The following is a 21626-nucleotide window of genomic DNA, read 5'->3' as shown; positions in this document are numbered from 1 at the left end:
GTGTAATTCATTTTTACAGCAATCTACAAATAAATTATAAAAGTTAAATAAGTTCCCCTCCTAGACTCAAGGAACATTTTCTTCAGAAATGAACCTCAAACCAAACTGCAGCTCACTCGACGCACCCACCTACCCACCTGAGCTCAACAGGTGGAACAGGGCAAGTATGAGAGCTTAGAACGCAGAAAACTGGGTTATCTAAATAAGGTTTTAAATGTGCTTCTAGAAATCAAGAAAACTTGCTGTTTTAAAATTAAAAATCCAAAGAATGAATCTAATAAGTCACACGTGTAAATACTGAATAGTTTCTCTGGTGTGAAAAACTATAATAGTACATAAGATCCTAATGAGATAATTGACAATGTGAAATAGAAAGAGAAGGGCTAAAGGTGTAGGGAAAGTGGGAAGGGTAGAGGAAAGGTAATAAGGGAAAAGAAAAAATATGAGAAAATTTTAAAAAATGGAAATAAAGTGTTTGTAAATGGGGAGGGGAGGAGGGGGTGAAGGGAGGGCAGGGACAAAGGGGAAAAATGAGAACCAAAGCCTGTCATGTAAAGGTACAAGATCCCAATAATGAATGCAACTGTACTGTATACCTAAAATGTAGCAATAACCTCAATGAGGAAAAAACAATTAAAAATTCAATCATGGGTGCTATTAGGGTCGCCGTTGCTGCTGAGGTGTCTGGTCCGATCCACGTTGCCCAGCTGGGCTGTTCGGGCTTCGGGACTGCATCCCCGGCCCGGGCGGCTGGCGAGCATGGTTGAGAAGTTCCTGCCCAAGCTGCTGGCAGAGAAGGACTTGCTGGACCCGCTCAATTCTCTGAAGCGTTTACAGGAAGAAACCTTGACAAAAATGTTCATCCTTGGAAAAGGTTCCGTGAGAGACAAGGCTCAGGAAGAAGAGTGCAGGAAAGGTGGAGAAGCTAAATGCTTCCACTTCAAAGATGATCTCCACGTCCTCTTCAATGTGTTCGCCCCACCCGCAGAAGCTTATGCCTGCATGGGACATGCTTTGGAAAAAATCAAGAAGTTTATCGTCCCTGACTGTAATGATGAGATCGGGCAAGCACAGCTGCAGGAATTAACATATTTGAATGGTGGATGAGAAAATGAAGATGTTCCAAGTAGTTCGAGGCAAACGCAATTTAAGTGCAAGAAGTGCGCCAACCCCAGCAATAGCAAGGGGAGAGGAACAGTTAAAGCCCGGCCAGTTGGAGTTGGGGTTCCCCGAGGGACACCGACAACTAGGGAGTCCTTTCTACTCGAGGGCCAGTGAGCCAGGGAAGAGCTCTTCTCACACCCAGAGCAAGAGGAGTCCCCTGCACTGCGTACAGACCTCCACCCCCATCCCCAGCACAGGAGACCTGTGGAGAAAATGACTATGATGATGGGTATGGTACTGCTTATGATGGACAGAGTTACGATTACTGCGCTAACAGCTAGGGCACCCCAGCCCAAAGTGGCACTGATGACCACGATTATGGGCACGGGTTAGGTGAGGAGACCTACGATTCCTACGGACAAGAGGAGCGGACTAACTCCAGACACAGGCGCCTTGGGAGAGGATAGAGAAGGGCATCTACCGGGACGAGCCACATGGCACACACTGAATGTACTGTCTGGTGTTGTGAAATAACCAATCTTCACTGCCCTGTATACTGTTCAAAGTATTTTTTTTCTATGAATAATTCCCTTTTAAATAAATAAAAATGTTTAAAATCTGAATGGATGGAACTTATAACTACTCTGTTAAAACACCAACCTGGTCAGGAAAAAAAAAAACCCTAAAATTTTATTTCCAGTCTGTATATGGAAAAATAGGTCATCAAAAAGAAAAAATAACTTTGATTAACTAGTGTTAAACAAACAAACAAAAAAGATTTACTAAATATGCTAATTCATTCTTTTAACATAAGCCCCACTTTCATTTTAAAGTTTTCAATAGAATTTATTTTATCTTTCAGCCGTATGCTAGTTTTTTTTCCTTTCTCTCTGCCAACATTCATAAAAAGAAAAGCCCATTACAAGTGCAAATAATGTGGTATTGTTTTGTTACTCGTCTTGAAATGTTCTGTAGTGTTAAGCGAAGTCCCCTCTTGCTTGATGCTAAATAAACTTTTGAAAGAAAAAAAATCAATTGCGCACATTAGAAACTACACTAAACGTCACGTTTTGGATACTGCAAATTTTGATGTCTGATATAGTCTTACTTATCATATAGTTCAAGTAAGCACGTATCATATAAAATCCCCGTAGAATCTAATCAGGCACTAATTATTGCACAGATACAAGTAAATGGTAGTATAAAACTTGATATAAACAAGCCAGTAAGTTAAAATTTAAATTGAACAAGAAATTCTAAATTAATTACAATAAAGTAATTATCAACTTCAGAACTTTTTTATGACATACAACAACTATGGGAAAGTATTAAGTTCGATTGCTAATATCTGGGAAAACTGACTTGATATATTTTCAATAAGAAGGGAGATTTTTAGGAGTCTACTATAAACAATCCCTAAAAATAAATGATTATAATGCTCGTATAAGTAGGGTTGTGAACCTGTGAGGGTTTCTTTGAGTAATGTTTGATGAACTCATTGCCTTTTAAATTCTGGACTACATTTTGGCAAAAAAAAAAAAAAGTCCCCATTCCAGTCTATAAATGACACAGATCATCCTCAACTTATAATGTTTCAACTTACAATGTTTCACTTTTGAAGCAATAACACTTCGGAGAAAACATACTTAAAATTTTAAGTTCTGCTCTTTCCCTAGGCTAGCAATTTGTGGTACAATATTCTTTGGCAATGCTGGAAAATGTCAGGAAGCCACAGCTCTTGATAAGCTACATGACCGCAAAGGTAGAAGTGGAAACTGCACTTCTGTGTCTATATTTGATAGCTGAGATAATTAAATACATTTTAAACTCACAGTATTTTGAATTTATGATGCTTTTATTGGAACAAAACCCCACTATAAGTCAAACAGCATGTGTAAAATAAAATTTAATATTTAAACATACCTAGACTAAGAAATGGTACCACAAAAAGCGACAAGTTTTGGAAAGAACAATCATATACTATTTATCTAAGTATTTTACTTCTTAAATATTCATAAAAGAATGTAATAAGAAGCTGTCTTTGTCATTTCTGTCTGCTGTAACAAAATACCATAGAAAGGCTCATGAATAGAGGTTTATTTTTCCCAGGTCTGGAAGTTAGGAAGCCAAGGAACATAGTACTAGTATAGCTAGCATCTGTGAGAGCCTGAGTTCTCACAGTCACGTCTTCTCACTACACACACTCGGCAGAAGGATGAGGAGAACCTCCCAGTAAGACACAATTCCATGCCTAAAGACTCTGACCTCCTAAATCCCATTCCCTGACAGCATCATATTAAGCACAAAGATTTCAGTATAAATTTTCAGGGGCTATAAACACCAGACTATAGCAGGCATGCTACAAAATTCTATCTTTTTGTACAATTTCTTAATTTCCTAATCCACTCTTGAAGCCATTTTTGCTATGTGGGATACAATGCTATGGTAGCAGGATTTCAGCACTGATGGACATTTTTTTTCCTTCATCTCTGTAATGTGTCCTAGAAGTTGCTGTCCCTGAAAGAGGTATGATATTTAAAAATGGTAAATGGTTACATTTACTTTTTTAAAAATCATTACAAAACAGCCATATTGCCATTAATACCTCTCAAAATATTTCCCCTCACTTTAAACACATTAATTCTGTAATTCTTGACACTTTCTGAAGCAGTTCTGGAAGTCTTCTTTCATGAGTGTCTTTAGGTGCTCTCTTGATCCTGTTTTAATGTATTAAATCAATTAAAAAATTGTACTGCTCATAGTTATTTTGAATTTGGGGAAGATCCAGAAGTTTCTTTGTGCCAGATATGGTGAATAAGATTAATGGGGATGCATGCTAATTTTTTTAAAGCCTGCCTTTCCATTAGAAGGCCTGCAGCAGCGGCAGCCACTATATGTTTGTTTTTGTTTGTTTGCAGTACCAGGGATCAAACTCAGGACTCTGCAGTGCCATTGACCTAAATCACCTGCCCAGTCACCATACGTTTTGATCACACCTCATAAAGACACTAAAGAAGACTTTCAGAAGAGTTTCATAAAATGACCGGAATAATGGGATCAATGTTTTCAAAGTGAGGAAAATTTATTTTAGGGGTATTAATGGCAATATTTCTTTTACTGTAATACAATCTAAAATTTAAACCTTCAATATATATTTTGATCATACCATGTATGCATTCAGTGTTTGTTAGCATTTCTAGTGTAAATGTAACCTTTATGGTTTATAACATTTGTTATTCTTTAATAACTGAAGTAAATCCCAGGTTTCTTTAAGTTCATAGAGTAGGTCTCATACATTATCACTTTGATAAATTTTAACTACTGATTATAATAACAGGGTATTTACTACATTCTGACTTTTGGCAGTTGTATAAATCTCTTCCCTCTCATGTTACCATGAAACTCAGCTAGTTTTCTATTGTTTTGGAAAGTATTAGATGTACAACAATAAAAAGATACTCTGATTTAGTGATGTTTGGTTTTGTATTTTGGGAAGCAGCACATTTTACATAACAAATTTTTGGTCATTGAGAGACAGGGTAAATGAAAAGGAGGAGAGAGCGGGAAGTAAGAAGGACTATTTTGAAAACACACACTTCAATTTAAATATTTTTATGCAAATTATAGCATAAGAAAGTTATAGTTTCATAATATAATCTACAAAAAATAAAGCTTGAAAATTTACCCTCTGTGAGTCAGTATTTCTCAGAGGGGAAAACTAACTATATCAGCATTTGGATATAGGCCTGACTTTTTATTATCTAATAGAACCATGATTTAAAAGATTTCAGATTACCAATGGAATTAGCACTGTGCTGCAACAGAGAGGACTAATGTATAACATCTGTATCGGACGCCTAGAAAAATGTCACCAAATTTATTTATGATTCCACTTCACGGATCGTAGCTACCCATTTGGAGTACCTCAACACTATCCTGCTCGCTTGACTTTACCACACATAAGCCAATCCCCTGTGACTGAGCAAGCATCTAGTTATGGAAAATGCGCTAACTACCAAAGAAGCTCATTCTGTATTTGAAATTGCTCCAGTTATTCTCTCTGAAATAAAGTTACTTGCCGTAACTTCCTCTCACTAGACCCAGCTCTACCCTCTGGACCTGTGTAAAATTAACTAATCCCTCTTCTGTATGACAACCAGTGACATAACTGTAAAAAGCTACCCTGTATCCCTCACATTTTATTTTCCATCTCCAAAGTAGGATTGACTATTCCTCACCTGTTTAATCTCAGGTTTCTGATGAGAGTAAGGTTAGATAACAGATGTGAAAATGGTCCAGGGACACAAATGAACTGCATAAATTTTATCATTGTCATACTTCAAAATGGATGGCTGTGAATGCCTAATCCCTCAGCCAAAATCTTTTACCATGATATTTAAAAGTTTAGTAGTTTATATTTTTATTCTCACGATTAATCTAAATTAGCGCTCGTGTAAAAGAGTAAAACAATTTTATAAAACAAAACATGTAATAGTTAAAAAAGGTGAATTAAATCAGTGTAATCTCCAGAAAGTATAAAAAATGTTAAAAAGACAGTTTTCCATCTTTGTGAGCCTAAATGAATCAAAGGACATGCCTATTAAGACAATACTGATGGGCCGGGGATTTAGCTCAGCGGTTCGGTGGCCTGCCTTGCAAGCACAAGGACCTGAGTTCAATCCCCGGTACCAAAAAAAAAAAAAAAAAAAAAAAACAATACTGCTTATGATATGAGAATTTCAACCACAGACCCATTCATACCAATACAGATCTATTATGTCCTCCTGTCTGGGGTTAAATCAAATTCCAGCATCTGGATATAGAAGTGTCTATCCTACTCACTAAATCCCACTTGTAATCATTATCATAAATCCTTCCCATGGACTAAAATGAGTATCTCCAATGATAAAGTCTGTTGAGCCTGTGTACACCTTTCAGTTGTGGGTACACATTCAGCGAATCAGCAGAGTTTGTTTCCTGTTCTTCTTCCCATCTCTAGTGCTATGGAGAATTATCACAAGTATCACACATGATAACTGAGTTGTCATTGCAAAATGTACACTGAATAATTAATTTAAATGAGCTCTATTACAGGTAATACTGACTACAGATTTCATTCCTACTGCCTAATCTAAGCAGATAAATTCTTCCAATCTGTCTAGCAAGGAAGAAATCATTGTTCAAATTGCTGCAAATTGAAGATAGATAATAAAGGCCAGGCACATCTTAGTCAAAAAAACAAAAACAAAAACAAAAACTAAAACATTCTAGTCAGTGATGTAAATGAACCAAAGGAGAGGGAGGAAGGGAGGGTGGAAGGGAGATGGGAAGAGAGGGAGAGATACAACTGCCAGATTATTTTCCTCACTAATGCTACCCAGGGTCAGATGGAAAGATGAATTTATAATGTGAATCTCTTAACCGTAGAGACTCAAGTTAACACTTTTATTAATAATTAATTTGTTTTCTCTTGATTTTATCTTTTGCTGTACAATTTCTTCCCAGGCTTCTATTCAATGCAGAAAATCAAACCAAGCCACCATTCCCTCTATAACTACTATTACTTCCTTTACCTGTGTATTTCTCAGTCTAAGGCAGTCAGAAAGGGTTCTCTTTCCAGGCCACCCTGAAGTAGTCTTTGCTCACTCATGCTCTTTTTGAAAACATAAAGAGATACTTAACTGTGCTGGTGATGAGGTGGTGCATGCTTCTGGCTCATTTTTCTTCAGAAGTCACAAGTCCATACATGGTTTATAGTTCTTTCATTTTCTTTCTCTCTTATTTTCATAAGGTTTTCCTGAATATTACTTTTTTTATGATTTTTCAATTTAAATCATTCTATTTTACTGAATGTATGTGTTTCTATTTTTTTTCTTGATCTCCTTTTCTAATAAATGCCACCCCCTCAAAATATAATAGAAAACTGGAAGTACTCTTGAAGTTTCATGACTCGATTTCATTTTCTCTTCATATTTGGAGCACCTACCTCCCTTTTTTATAGTTCAACATTTTTTTATTTTCTTATGATACTGGTTTCACACTGGTTTTATTTTCCCAAATAATTTAGAATCAATCTGCAATCTATAATTAGGCTTGCTGCAGTTGTTATCTGGAGAATTCCAATAGTGGGAAGATCCCTCTCAGGACTGGGAAGAAAAGCATTCCTTTACCACATTCTCCTACAGACAGTATCCAGGGATTGTCACTGGGTTTGCACAGAATTTTGCCTTTAAAATTATTGTGTTTTGTTTTTTCATGTTTGCTACTGAAATGTTAGCCAGTGAATATTCTCTACTTCCAATTTTTTTTAAAGACTCTCTTTTATATCTGAAGCAAAACAATTATATTTGGTGGATTTTTTGCACCTTTTCTATATTTTATCATTTATATAACCAAGAAGTGTCATCAGGAGATAAAATGCCAATAAATGGTAAGAAGCTATAATAGCTATCTATAAGAAAATCATTAATGAAATAGGTCACCTTTAAAGACTGCTAAGTACATTTTTGTATACATAAAATTCTTAAGCTTCTATGAACTTTATTAATTTATTCACATGTACCACTATCAGTCTTTGAAAGGTTATCTGAGTCCAAGTAAATAAGGTTGCATGCATTCTGAATAATACATTTAATGAAACTGGTTTATTACAATAATTTATTCTAAAACCCAAGCTGATAGAATAGTATGAACAAATATCAGAAAAAATATCATATCAAATAAGAAATTAAAGTTACACATATAAGCTATTTACAGTAGGAGGAAAACAATAATCTAATATATTAAAACCTTTGTCAAAATTTAAGAATATATTCAGGAAAACATTCTTAACATGAAACACTGATTTCTAAGCACTGAATTGTTTGAAAAACTTAGGAAATAAAAAAGAGACAATGATGAAAGCAATAGCAAACAATGATTAATTGAAAGACATAGGAATAGTGTATTAAATTAACAAGTCCAAAAGCTGGGCATTGAAAAATACAATGAAACAAAAAATAATGGAATTGGGCCAGGGATTTAGCTCAGTGGTTCCAGTGCCTGCCTTGCAGGCACAAGGACCTAGTACCAAAAAAAAAAAAAAAAAAAAAAAAAAAGAATTAATCATACTATAATCAATTAAAATGAAAATTAAAAAGGAAATTATTTTATGAATTATTAAGTATAAATACAGCTAGAGACAAAAGTATTTTGAGAGGCTATATAGTAAACCTCTATAAAAATAAATACAGTATAGATTGGTTTATATAGAGGAATAGTACATAACATTTAGGAAGGCAAAAAGAATATTCTGTTTACATCACTTAAAATATTTTCCCTGCTAAGTATTACTGTTGCTTTGGTCAAATTCTTTTCTATTCTTTGATTCATTTATTTTGCAATAGGTACATTTACTCCATGCTATTTCTTTTTGGAAGTGTTTAACTTCCTTATTTCATTTTTACAGGAGTTCACAGCTAAGAATTTGCCTTGAGACTCAGAGTAGACTTTGCACTTGGACTTTTCAGCACTGGTGAAACTTTGGTGACTCTTGGATATGGACCATGACCAAATTCAGTTTTCATAATGACATGGACATGAGACTTTTGGGAACCAGGATGGAATCATATGGTTTAAATCCAAAATATCCCTCAAAAGATTTGTGTTAGAGATTGAGCCTGATCAGAGGAGGTGAGTCATTGGTGCATTACCTAGAAGGATAATATTCTTGCCTCTGGCTCCTTTCATCTTTCTCAGCATCCTCGTTGCTCTTCTTTTTTGCCATGCCATTTCTGCCTTGAAGCCAACCAACTATGGACTGAATCCTCTGAAATGTAGGCCAAAACTAATTCTCTTCTCCTTTATGTTGTGTCAGATAATTTTGTCTGAGCAATGGGAAAATGACTAACAGAAGTCATTTGCTATAGAGCTAATAAAACAGGCAGTTGATAGGGTCATATATTAGTGAAGTGAGGCATTTATTACTTTCAAGGCTTTATGATAAATGTAATAAGGAGAGAAATTAATATCTATTTAAGCATGGTGTTCTCAGTGAAGGCAACCTTCAGAGAAAAGAATAAAGGTTCAGAGAAGATATTTATTTCAGAATATTTATTGCCTCTGCTACGGGCAGGATGCTGGAGAAGGGAACAAGAGCACAAGGAAATTTTCTTTGCTAATGGAAATATTCTATGCCTTGAGGCATACAATAATATGCATCTGTCATGACTTATGAAACTATATGTTATGATCTGTACAGTTCGCTATATTATTCCTTAAAACAGGAACTTATGAGTTAGATAAACCAAAGTGGTGTTTATATATAAAGAAAGATGGTGAAAATATAAAGGAATTCAACTCATCCAACCATCTACTTAGATAAGAGTGAAAAGCATTTTAATTCTCTGAGTAAACTGTTTCTACTTAGCTTATTATAGACAATAAGTATGGCTACAAAGAATCCATTGCAACTACCAAAAAAAAAAAAAGGTCAGTTATAAAGAACATCTTGTGTGACAATGACATGTTAACAGTTAACTTTCCTCATATCATCAATTTATGAAGGTTTGCAACACTACCTGATCATGAAAGGGATTGAGTAAGTACAGGGAAAAAACATTCCCTTGGATTTCTTGTGTCCCTGCTTTATCCAGGCCTTCTTGAGTGATGAGTGCTATGGAAAGTTCTTCCAGATAGATAGATAGATACTATGCAATTTTCCAGGATAATGATGTGTTATTTTTATGTGTCAATTAAAATCCTCTCAATAGAAATATTTTCTTATGTTCTAGGTTAATGAGTGATTAATGCTGAGAGAGAAAGGAGATTGCCAAAAGCCCTTCAAATCTGGTAATTTAGGTGTCTCCTCTCCTGTGATGCAAATCCACTGTAGAATCATTGGTGATGATTGGGTTATAGAGATCTCATGCCAAGATCCTGCTCTGACATTTGCTTTTGTTGTGAGTAACAAACCTAACCTCTGGCTTGGGGATTTTGTGTTCTTCTATTACAATATGTATATGAAAAGCAAGCTAAACGGTTACTTTGTGTTACACTTAATCTTTTTTTTTGTGGGGGGGGAACTGGGCATACACTTAAGCTTGATATGTCTACTTTATTGGATTAAAGACTACCTAGCAAATTAGTAAAACATCCTCCTAGGTGGGTCTGAGTAAGTCATGCAAGCATGTTGGTCACTGTGTACTGTGACCATGTACCTCAAGACACTGTTCCCATGTGCTACTTCCCGGCCACCATGCACTAAGCAGCTTGCTTCACTATATGCTTACTCCACGAAACGTGCATGTTAAGACAACAACCTTAGCTATGAGACCAGATGCCCCATACTCCAACAAATTCAGGGAATACTCCTAATCAATATTTATGGGATTGATGAAAATTTAGCATCACTTACTTTTGAATGGAACGTAAATATTGTACATCATTCTTCATAAACACGGAATATACCTGTTAGCATCCTGTTATGCTCCAGATCTAGTTATTTGTCAAGAGTTTTCATTGCTACTCTGTCTTCAAAGATCAGAAAATAAATAACAAACAACATCTAAATTTTCCTCCCACAAGAGAAAAATTGTATTCTACTCGGTATTTAAATTGAAAAAGTTAGCTTGGCATGGTGGCATCTACCTGTAATCCCATCACTTGGGAGGCTGAGGCAGGAGGATCACCATGAGTTAGAGGTCAATCTGGGCAACATACCGAGTGCAAGATCAGCCTGTACTAAATGTGAGACCCTGTCTCAAACACACACACACACACACACACACACACACACACACACACACACACTCACACACACACACTAAAATAGAGTGAAAAAGTTGACCTATATCTTTGTCTTTTATACCTTTCCCTGGTTGCAAATCTGCAAATTTTCAATGCATTAATAGGGTTCTCAGGACTTACTTTTGCCAAAAGTGATATATATAGTAATTTTAACAAGAGGATTCTATTTAGTTGTGCTATCTTCTTTGAGGTAACCAAAACAGTATGAGCATCTCTTTGTATTATTGCATAGAGATTTGAAGTTCTAAAGCCTGATATTCTATAATATTCTTAAAGATGCTATACCCCCATGTGATATTCAAATATCTTTTCATAGTTCCTTTCTTTTTGCCTGGCACGTCTACATAGCCTACGCTCTTCTGAGAACTCCTAAATTCTAGAGACATCATCTTCTGGGTTATGTGTCAAAGGAAATAGATAAATCCTTTGCTTTCATCCTTATCTAGAGAAGTACATAATTCCAATACATGGCACAACATTGTCAAACTTCAGGACTCAGTTCTTTAGTTTAAGAGTTCAAGGAGTAAATAAAGTATATCAATTTTATGGATCTACTTGCAACAAAAACTCTTCTGTAAGTACAGAGGAGTAGTAAGATTAAAAAGAGGAACTTGGGAAATACTATGAATGTGATTAGATCTTGAAATATAGATACAATTGACTTTGGTCTTGATAATAATATAGTAATAACATTTGTACATGTATTATTAATGACTGAATAGAGGCCATGGAGAAAAATATTCATTACATCCTTTAAGCTGTTACTTTGTGTGATAGACAATTCTAACATGGTAATTGTTTTAATGTCAAATTGTAAGACAGAATCCGATAGTGTCTTTGCTACATCCTAGTGGATTATCTTTTCCTAGGTAATAAACACATGCTAAGCAATGCATTCGACTCTAAATTCAATTTTAATCAATGACCTCATGCTAAGTATTATTCTGTTTTGCTAGTGGGAAATATGAAGTGAAGTTTCACATCTATTGTATATTTAAGGCTATTAAAAACCAAAAGAAATCCCTTTTTTAGATGGGATTGCATTATAGCTCTCTCTTAACATCAGTTTCCCTTGCATTTACATTATTAAATCTCTCTTAAAAATCTTTCATCTTTTATGAAACAATGAAGTGTGGGCACAATTTATTTTTAGGAATAAAACCACTGAATATCTTTCTTTTCAGATGTGAAAAAAATGTTAATTTACCTTAAATTCTAAATGATATTATCTGCTTTTGAACATGAAGACAAAGAATAACATTCCCTCATTTATATTATTCATCCATCTACATATCTGGATTAATTAAATGAAAGCTTCATGATAAGTATCAAGATAGTAAAATAAAAATATATTTTCATTTGTTTTAGTTCTTGTATCTGTATATGCATTTTAACATCTAAAAATCATCAGTCTATCTTCAGTAAAAAAAAAAATCAGTGAGATATTCAATTGCCTTTAAATTAACACCATGATTGCCTTGAAAAGCAGTATCTAAAAATCATCAGTCTATCTTCAGTAAAAAAAAAAATCAGTGAGATATTCAATTGCCTTTAAATTAACACCATGATTGCCTAATGAAAAGCAGACTATTTTGAGCTTTTTTTTTAAATGACCCACTTAGAAACTGCAACTTGGTAAATTGTTTCAAATTTACCAAAATCAAATATTTTACCAGTGTTATAATGAATTTGATCACAATGTTTATTAACGTGCTTACAAACATTAATTCAAAGTTGTTAACCCTCTTAAGGGACCCAAGATGTAACTTTGCATCAGTGTAATTGAGAATTTGTCTTCCCTCCATGGAGGGCAGCGGAAGGTGCCCTGCCAACTTTCACTAACTAGCTTTAGTGTGGTAGCAGTTCTGTGGAGCGGGGACACCACAGACAGAGAGAAAGAAATTGAGCAGGCTCACCATACAGACTTGGTATTTCTTGAAGAATTCTTCTCAGCATGGCTGAACTCATGATGTCCTTTTAAAGTTTCTTTGTAATGACCTTAGAAACAACCTACATGATTCATTTTCTGACCAACCCATTACATCTAATGACCCCAGTGATTCATGGGACAGAATCTCTGTATTTCTTCTTTGTACTCTTCATCCATAGCAAACATTACTTTTGCAGTATTTATTTACATATAACCTATGCAAATACACTCCTTTTAAAATTTGGACAATATCTGGAGCTTTGTGTAGTAAAAGATTATCTGCTGAACTCTCTGCCACAGGCCGAGCCTGAAGATGGCATTTCTCCTAATCCCTACTCCCTTTCTCCTCCATCGATTAGAGAAATTATACATCCTGTATGGCACAACCCCAGGAGATAGTTACATTATATATCCTTGTTCCTTTTCTGTACATGCCCTGATCACAAGATAATCACATTCAGCCTAGGCCACATAGGCTACTTGGTTCTATTTGCCGTGCCTTTCTACTCTATAAATAAAGAGCACACTGGGTGCCAGGCGGGCATTAGCTCATTAGCTATGGGCCCACTTGGCCCAAGCTATACAGTTTAATCTTGGTATATATCTTTTTTCTTGTTATTTTCCAATTTTCTTTATCTCCCACCACTCTTCCTGGCTTCAGACCCCACACTGTGTGGGTTGTGGCACTTTCCTCCTCTCTAGACTCCTCCCTTGGTCCAACAATCTAGATTTAATAATTTGAAGTTAATGTCCTGATGATGGTTGCCAATGAGGGTACAGGGACAGAAGCGGGAGGGAAAAGGGAAAAGCTGGTTCCTCTGACTCATAAGACAAAACACTGAGTAGAGTCAGGCCACTATCTTTGCATCAAGAAAACAAAGCAAAGGGTCAGAGAAGAAGAGAAGTCATTATTCCCTCTACTGGGGGAGGATGACATGACTGCTTGGTCTCTGGATGATCCAGATAGGAGAGCTGGTCACTGCCTAGAATTCCATAGGTATCAGTAGACATTTGTTTCTGAAGACATAACATGGACAGTGATGAAATTCACCCATTGTCTGTCCTCCCCTTGCTTCCCCTTTGGCGTAATTCTTGGTGCACATTTCCAAGGAGAAGACAGAAGTGATCAGCCCTTGGGAGCTAGATCAGACCCTGAATGCGACACCCCTATTCTATTCTTTATTCTAGGCCTGTCCTATCCTTGTAAGCAGTCAAGGAGGGAGCCAAGTAGTGTCCTCAACTGTGAAGGTGATGCTGAAGGACCAGTGGGGAGGATGCAGAGAGAGGGCAATTTGAATTGGGTAGCAATATAAAGTACAATATCGAATTACATCATTTAACTATCAACTACTTGGAAAATACTTTCATTTGATAGGAAAGGAACACTTACCTGAAGCTGTTTTAAGAAGGGACCAGTGTATGGGGAAGCTAAAATACTATGGTTTTAAATCTGATTTTGCCTGATGGAGAGACTGAATCACATTAATACAATGAATTTCCGATTAGTAAATATTTGCTGTGTGACTTTGTCAATACTAAGGGTAGAAAGAAGCCCTGCTATGAACTATCCTAATTCTCTGTGGCATATTCATAGAGTAATCCTCACTCTACTTTGGACCTGACTCCTTAGTCTTGGATGGAGAAATCCTAATCCTGAGTTTAGTCTTCTAAAACAGTTCTCAGAAATAGTCTTCTGTTGCCTTTGGACCTACCACACTAGGAATATAGAGAATGTTTGCTCCTGTATTCCTTCTTTTTTGTAGCCTGATTTTTTGCACATTTATCTTACATAAGTACTATAATGCAATTCCGTTTTATCAGTTTTTGAACTTTTCACTAGAGCTAGATTCCAAACCTTGAGACCGTGTTGCAGAAATTGTGGAATCGTTTACCCAAGAGTAAAGAAGCAGTAAAGCCTATATCTCATAGTAGCGTATGGAAAAGGGAAACCTCTTGTTCAAGATGGAGAAGAGGAATCAGAGAAGGGCTGAGTTCACACTGCGACTGGCTCTCTGGGGCACTGAGCCAAAGCTGTCACTCCCTGAACGCTGAGGCCTCGTCAGTAGGCAAAGTGGCTCATTTCAAAGTGCACGGAGTGGGTCACAGTTGAGCCAGTCAGAGTTTCCTAGTAAGCAGCAATGATCAGAGCAGAGTGTGAAACATAGCCAACCTAGGGGGGAAGAAGGTTACCAGAGGGTATGAGGGAGGCTGTCTGGAAAGTCTTGCCATGTTGTTAATGGCTATGAGCTTGCAGATAAAAGATCAGAAAAGCAAATACACGGGGCAAAGGAACTTACTGATTCCAACTAACAACCACTGAATTACTGTTATTTTTGTTATAAAGAAAAATGTTATATCTGAAATTAAAACTTTCTTTCAGAGAAACTATACAAAGGACATGTCTTGGGGCTGGGGATTTAGCTCAGCGGTTCGGTGGCCTGCCTTGTAAGCACAAGGACCCGAGTTCAATCCCCGGTAACAAAAAAAAAAAAAAAAAGGAGATGTCTATGACACTAATGTAGTTGAAGGCCATTTTATTTTAGCTGAGACCCTTTATAGGTCTTGCAAATGCAAAATAAGGCTCAGGTTCGGAGCTGAATTTGCGAATAGTAATCAGAAGCAGCTGATCCCTCTGTTCAGTGCAGTGAGGGGAATTTGAGTGCCTGTAGGCAACTCAAGGGTGAAGAAGGGAGGAGAGACAAAACAGCATGGTCCACAAGGCATTCAGGGTCTTGCCATAAGAGATACTGAATGGTTCAATGGGTCAGAGAAGGAAAATGACCTCTGTTGCTTGGCAAACTTAACAGAAGCTAGTGCTAGACAGCCATAGAAAGAGCTTTGGACTTTCCATATGGCATCAGATGATCTTATAGGGACCTAACCTCCATCTCAGGGATAAGAGGCTTTCACACATTGAAGCATATTAAATAATTAAGTGACCAGAATGTATTTTTCAGATCTCAGATATTTTAAGGAGTGTTGAGCAACAGGAAGGGTATATATGCCCTCTTCCAAATAATATAGGAAATAAATTTGAAACAAAAATGGACCCCTACCTAGATACTTCTAGAAAACAATGCTTCCTCTAAGGAACTAAATTTTACTCCTTTGCACTATTTCAGTGATTGGTACAGAAAACCTAATGAACATTCAAGAAATATTTCTTAACGAAATAAAAGGAGGGAAAAATAAGAACCAAGATACATCATGTAATAGTACAAGATCCCAATGATGAATGTAACTGTACTGAATACTTAAAAAGTACCATTAAACAATGAAAAAAAAAAAGAAATAAAAGGAGATAGAGAGAAAAGAAGAAAACAGTACAGGTACCAGGCTGTTATGCTTTGGAGTAACTTAATACTGCAATAAATAAGCTCAGGTCATAATCCCAGATCAACAACTTTGCCACTGCTTGCCTCCCTCCCCTACACACACACACACACACATGCACACACAGACACACACTCACATGCACACACATGAAGACTCAGAGCCTCTTTTCTTTCACCTGTAACAAGTTCACCTTTCATTATCCCTTTATTTAAGTGTCATTTTCCCCTAAATCCAAGTTGGTACTTCCTCCTGCATTTCCTGCTTTACTTTGTTACACGGCCTGCATTCCATCCCTCCATGTATATGTATTTTACACAAATTTATTTTCTGTCCCAGTGCTGTTGGTACGCAGGCTCCAGGGTGGCCAGAACTTCTGTCCTTTTGCTCACTGACATATTCGCAGAAACTAAGGAATACCTAGGCCATTGTAGATGTTTTGCAGGAATGATGGATAAATGGATGAATGGAAGGTTGATATATGACCCATAATAAAATTGTCTCTGGAAAACTAGAGATGATATTTTCCAGTGGACTAAATGAGGCACACGGTACACTGAAGAAGTTAGAAGGGAGAGAGAGAGAGAGAGAGAGAGAGAGAGAGAGAGACCCATTAAAAGATATAAATTAAAACCTTTCTGCTGTTATGAATTCAAAACCCCAACCAACACAGAACAGTAGTCAGAAGCTGGACCTAATTTCAAGAAAAGAAATTAAAGCTTATTTTTTACCTTTCCATTGCTTTGGAGTCAGTGCCCTGATGCAACCCAATGTTATCCATCAGCCTGTTACAGTGGGCTCTCCTGTGGGACCACACTTTTCCCTGACGGCCCCCGGAGTAACACTGCTCCGTTCTGCTGCCTTGGTGTCCAGGGCTTGAGATGAAAATGTTCAGTTGCTGCCGCCGTGGCGCCTGTGTACAGCATCCCAATGCTTCCGCGTCGTGGTGTTTGCGTACGACTCCACACAGGCGGCTTCCGAATGAGACTTAGAGAAACCAAACTACCACTGGGATGATGACTAAGTATTGTGGGGAACAAGGACAGATAAAGATCAAGCTCTCAGGGCTCTCCGTTTTCATTTTGAAAAATGGCATCACACCACATAGGACATATTACGACCAAGCAGCATGATGGGCACAGCTGTAAATGGCCAGCAGATGCAGTCCTGTCCTTATGCACATTCTAGATACATATGGAACTCGATGACCTTAAAGTATCAATAGAGCTTGAGCCTTTCTTCAACAGAGAGGTCCGTAGAAGCAGAGAGCCTCACTGTTCTTTCTTTTCTACCTTTCCAAAGAGAGCAAACGTTGTGACTTCTACAAAGTTAGAACAGATGTAAATGGCCACTAAATCCTGACTGGTCTTTGATGCAAAATTCCAGAAAGGTTGGAATTCAGAATTTCAACCAAGTTATGTTTATTATACTATCACCCACATATGCTTCTTGTGGTGTGTCTTTAAGTGTATTTGCTCTAAATCCAAATGACTATGCAAAACATGTGCAGCAATGTGGATGGTAGTTTTAATTGACAAGGAAAGTCCAGCATGAGGTGAAGCAGCTTTCACTTAACTTATAAGCCTTGTCTCAGGAAAGACACAGGACAGCGTGAATGATCATACAATGTACCCTTTTAGTTTTCTGTCCCCACATTTTGTTTGAAGTACCCTTCTACCACTATGGCTACCCTTTAAATTTTCTTTGCAATATTTGAAATTTGATTACATGTAGGATATTTTCTCACCTTTCATATTTTGATGTTTTCACAAATTCTAAAATTGATAGGACAAAAACGAGAAATTGTGATAAAGAGTTATTTGTCGACATCTATTATATATTTATTTATAATATAAACATCAACTTGTGTTGAAACAAACATTTAGTGCATTCGAAAGGGCTACTTCAATAATGTTTTGAACTTAACAATTTTCAATAAATATTATCACTCTTAGAATATAAAAACAGCCAAAACTTTGAGTCATAATTTTAGTGTTCCAATTTAGAAGAAAATACCAAAGGACCACAATAATTTAATATACACTGTACTATAAGTGAGAACTAATGTAAACTAATATCACAATCATCTTACAGGAATTTTATTCCTTTACTGACTATTGACAGAATTCATTGTGACAAGCAGTCATAATCTAAAGAGTCAAAATATGAAAATAGCAGTAATTCCAACTTCATACTGCATTTGAAGTATAAATGTCAAATCTCATATATTAGTTTGTGCTTGGGAAAAATAATTCAGGTTTCTTCTTTGTAAAGATTTACTCATCTTTAAAGAGAGGGACTGATCACAGTCCTGCCTTTTCACTGCCCTCTACTGGACACTATAGCTGATGAATATATTCACCTCTACTTCACACTGGCTCCTGATTGTATTTGTAAACCAGTGAATGAAAGAACACCCTGAAAGGAATTTGAGAATTGCATTTTTGCTTTCTACTCGGGTCATAACCAAGCTGCCCGGGAGACATGAAAATCTCTTCTGTTTTTTAATACCCCCGGAAATGTAAAGAGGTTGAAAACTGTTTTTGCCTGATATTTCTACCCACTTGGGCTCATACCCTGGCTGCCTTCCTGAGTGTTTAGGATGACTTAAATGACTGCACCTGCTATGAGTGCCTTCAGGCTGCTATAATCTGCAACACTGCCTATTATCGCTTAAACACAAAAGACATGGATTTTGTTCTCGGCTGACAGAATGTATCAGCGTAACATAAAAATTGCAAGTTGTTTATCTCATTCATTTCATTTTTAGCTATAGTAATGGGTGCATATGCACAATAGAGATGATATTTAGTTTTTTCTGTTTTTTAATGTTTCCCCTAATAAATGCCTACAAAATAATACTTACAAGTAAGGGGCCCATGTTTCCTTCTCATGAAATTGGTTTGGCTGGATTTTAACATGAATTGCAACCTTTCTATTATAACCACATTTAATATAACTATCCATAAATATTTATAATTTGTGCATGATACAGACTTTATTATGCTTTTGTGTACAAAGCTGATATCCAAAATATGATTAACAGGACTTACAACAAAACAAGTCAAATAATTTGGCTGAACCTCTATCAACTCTTCTTCTTCTTCTTCCTTCTCTCCTTTGGTTGTGGGTGGAATTTTTCACTTTAAAGCTTTCTAGAGGATAACATTTAATAGAGTCAGCAGCTGCTTTTGATTGAGCTTTGACTCTGTACAGGAGGTGCCTATGAAAATATATAATAAATCAGCACATGGCAAACCTATTTTGTACTTTGTTTCTGAAATTTGCTGCAGCTGCATCTATGGTCAAATAATCAAACTACCACTACCCACAGTGATCTTCCATGAGGTCTATTTCTGCAATACCTTAATTGCATAAACTTCCTGGTAGATGAACTAGTTTTATATTCTTTAAAATTACTCTAATATTTCTCACAGTTGTAGCTAAAAATTGCTGCAATGATGATTAAAAGGTCCCATCACATTCATGGTAAAAAAAAATCTGTCTATAGTAGTTAAAATAGTTTTAAAAAAGCTATGGAAGAATACTCCATGCTTTCATATGTTTATTGCAAATATATAAAGTATATGTGTAGAGTATAAATAAAATTGTTTTACATTATTTTGTATAGCATGTTTGATGGATATTCTTTGCAAAATGAAAATAGTCCAGAGGAAAAGTTCAAGGACTTTTATTTTAACATAAAAGTATCAAACCTTGTGCAAAGCTAGCAGAAGATTGGCACACTGATCATATCTTTCAGAAACTCTTAAAGTGTAAATGTAGGGCCAAAGAATTGATCTCAACCAAATTTTCAAATGAACAACACACTCTCTTGGACTCAATAGGGATTGAGTCAGCTTCCGGGTGCTATGTGGGCAGAGAGGAGTTGAGCAGCTGATTGATTCATGAGCATTAGGCTTTTGTGCTTCAAGGTAGTATGGTCTCAGCCTCATATCCAGTTTCAGAACCTGTTCATTCTCTTTTTTTTTTTATTTTATTGGAGTCACAATAGCATTTTTATTTAAAAAGACTTGACATTTATATTATATCGAGCCTTCCTACCTACAAGCAGCATTATATCTATTATTTGAAGTTTTTTTTAAGTTTATTGGTACTTTTAGGTATATAGTACAGTTACATTCATCATTGAGATCTTGTACCTTTACATGATGAATCTTGTTTCTCATTTTTTACCCATTGCCTTGTCTTCCCTTCACCCCCTTCAACCTCCCCTATTTACAAAGACATTGTTTCCATTTTTTCCCTTTCTGGTATCCAATTTCCAAAATAATTCCACCTTGCAATATTTTAAGCACTAGTTGTATTCATACATTTTGCAAAAATAAATTTGAGAGCAAGGACCTTAAGCGGGAATCTTTGTCACCCAACTGCGGGGCACAGAGTTGTAATTTTTGACAAGTTTTTTGTATTATGTTACCAACTGCTGTTTACTAACTGCATGTGGAAGTAAAAGATGCTGATGAAAGCCTGATAATAGAATGGAAAAGGTATTGCACTGGGAATCAAAAAAGCTTTGAAGTTGAAAATTTTTTCCTGTTTCTATCACTACATGCTTCACTGTTCTTAGAATAGATGTTTTATGTTACTTTTAAATGAATACTTTGAAAAATATTGACTTTATCTATAATAACTATTGGCTGGACTAAGATGATTTAAATTTTTGGCAGCTATAAAGTTTTATAAATCAGATGTGTATATCCAATACTTTATTAATTTCTCCTTTTAGAAATCTTATTAGATCTCAATGTCCACCTGTTAACATGTGCAAAAACAAAATGTTTGACTTTACTCTACACATCTGCTTTTCACCCGAGTCTTCTCAATCTCAGAAAACAGCATTTATTTTTTCAATTCTTTGGGGAAGATACCCAACAGAGGGATGGCTGGGTCAAATGGAACCTCTAATCCTAGTTCTTTGAGGTATCTTCATATTGACTTCCATAGTGGTTGCACCAGTCTGCACTCCTAGAATGTACCAATAAATTCAATTAAAAAAAAAAAAAGAAAACATCATTTATTCAGGCCAAAAGTCCTGAAGACTTCCTTTCTTTCCTGTATTCTTTATTCAACCCACTCATTTAATCAACAGAAGTATTGATTCTATGTTCAAAATAATCCCAGTACTGACCAATTCTTTATGCATCCAGAATTTGTGCTCTAGTCAAAGTCACCATTATCTTTAGATTGTACATTTTATGTAAATCACTGGTGTGGACTGAATTGTATCTTCCCCAATGTGTTAAATTGAATTGTATCTTCCCCTTTCAGTACTGCGGTGACCTTATTTGAAAAAGGGTCTTTGGAGAAGTTGCTCGATTAAGATGAGCTTAATTTGTCTAGCCTTAATCTAATACAATTGGTGTCTTTACATAAAGGAAAAATTTGAATAAAAAGATAAACATACTTAGCTTCATAGGAAGATAAAACTAGAGATTAGAGTAATGAATCT

The 21626-nt window shown here is 36.1% G+C and overlaps 1 pseudogene; it reads left to right on the top strand.

The window, feature by feature from the left end:
- The first annotated feature begins 759 nt into the window (after positions 1 to 759).
- LOC104868942 lies at positions 760 to 1612 on the top strand (annotated as a pseudogene).
- Positions 1613 to 21626: the final 20014 nt, after the last annotated feature.

The sequence above is a fragment of the Fukomys damarensis genome, unplaced genomic scaffold (assembly GCF_012274545.1).
Source record: "Fukomys damarensis isolate Sample0158 unplaced genomic scaffold, DMR_v1.0_HiC HiC_scaffold_14, whole genome shotgun sequence".
In the NCBI taxonomy this organism is placed as follows: Eukaryota; Metazoa; Chordata; class Mammalia; order Rodentia; family Bathyergidae; genus Fukomys; species Fukomys damarensis.
Note: the sequence above shows the minus strand (reverse complement) of the source record. Positions and strands in the feature narration are given on the sequence as shown.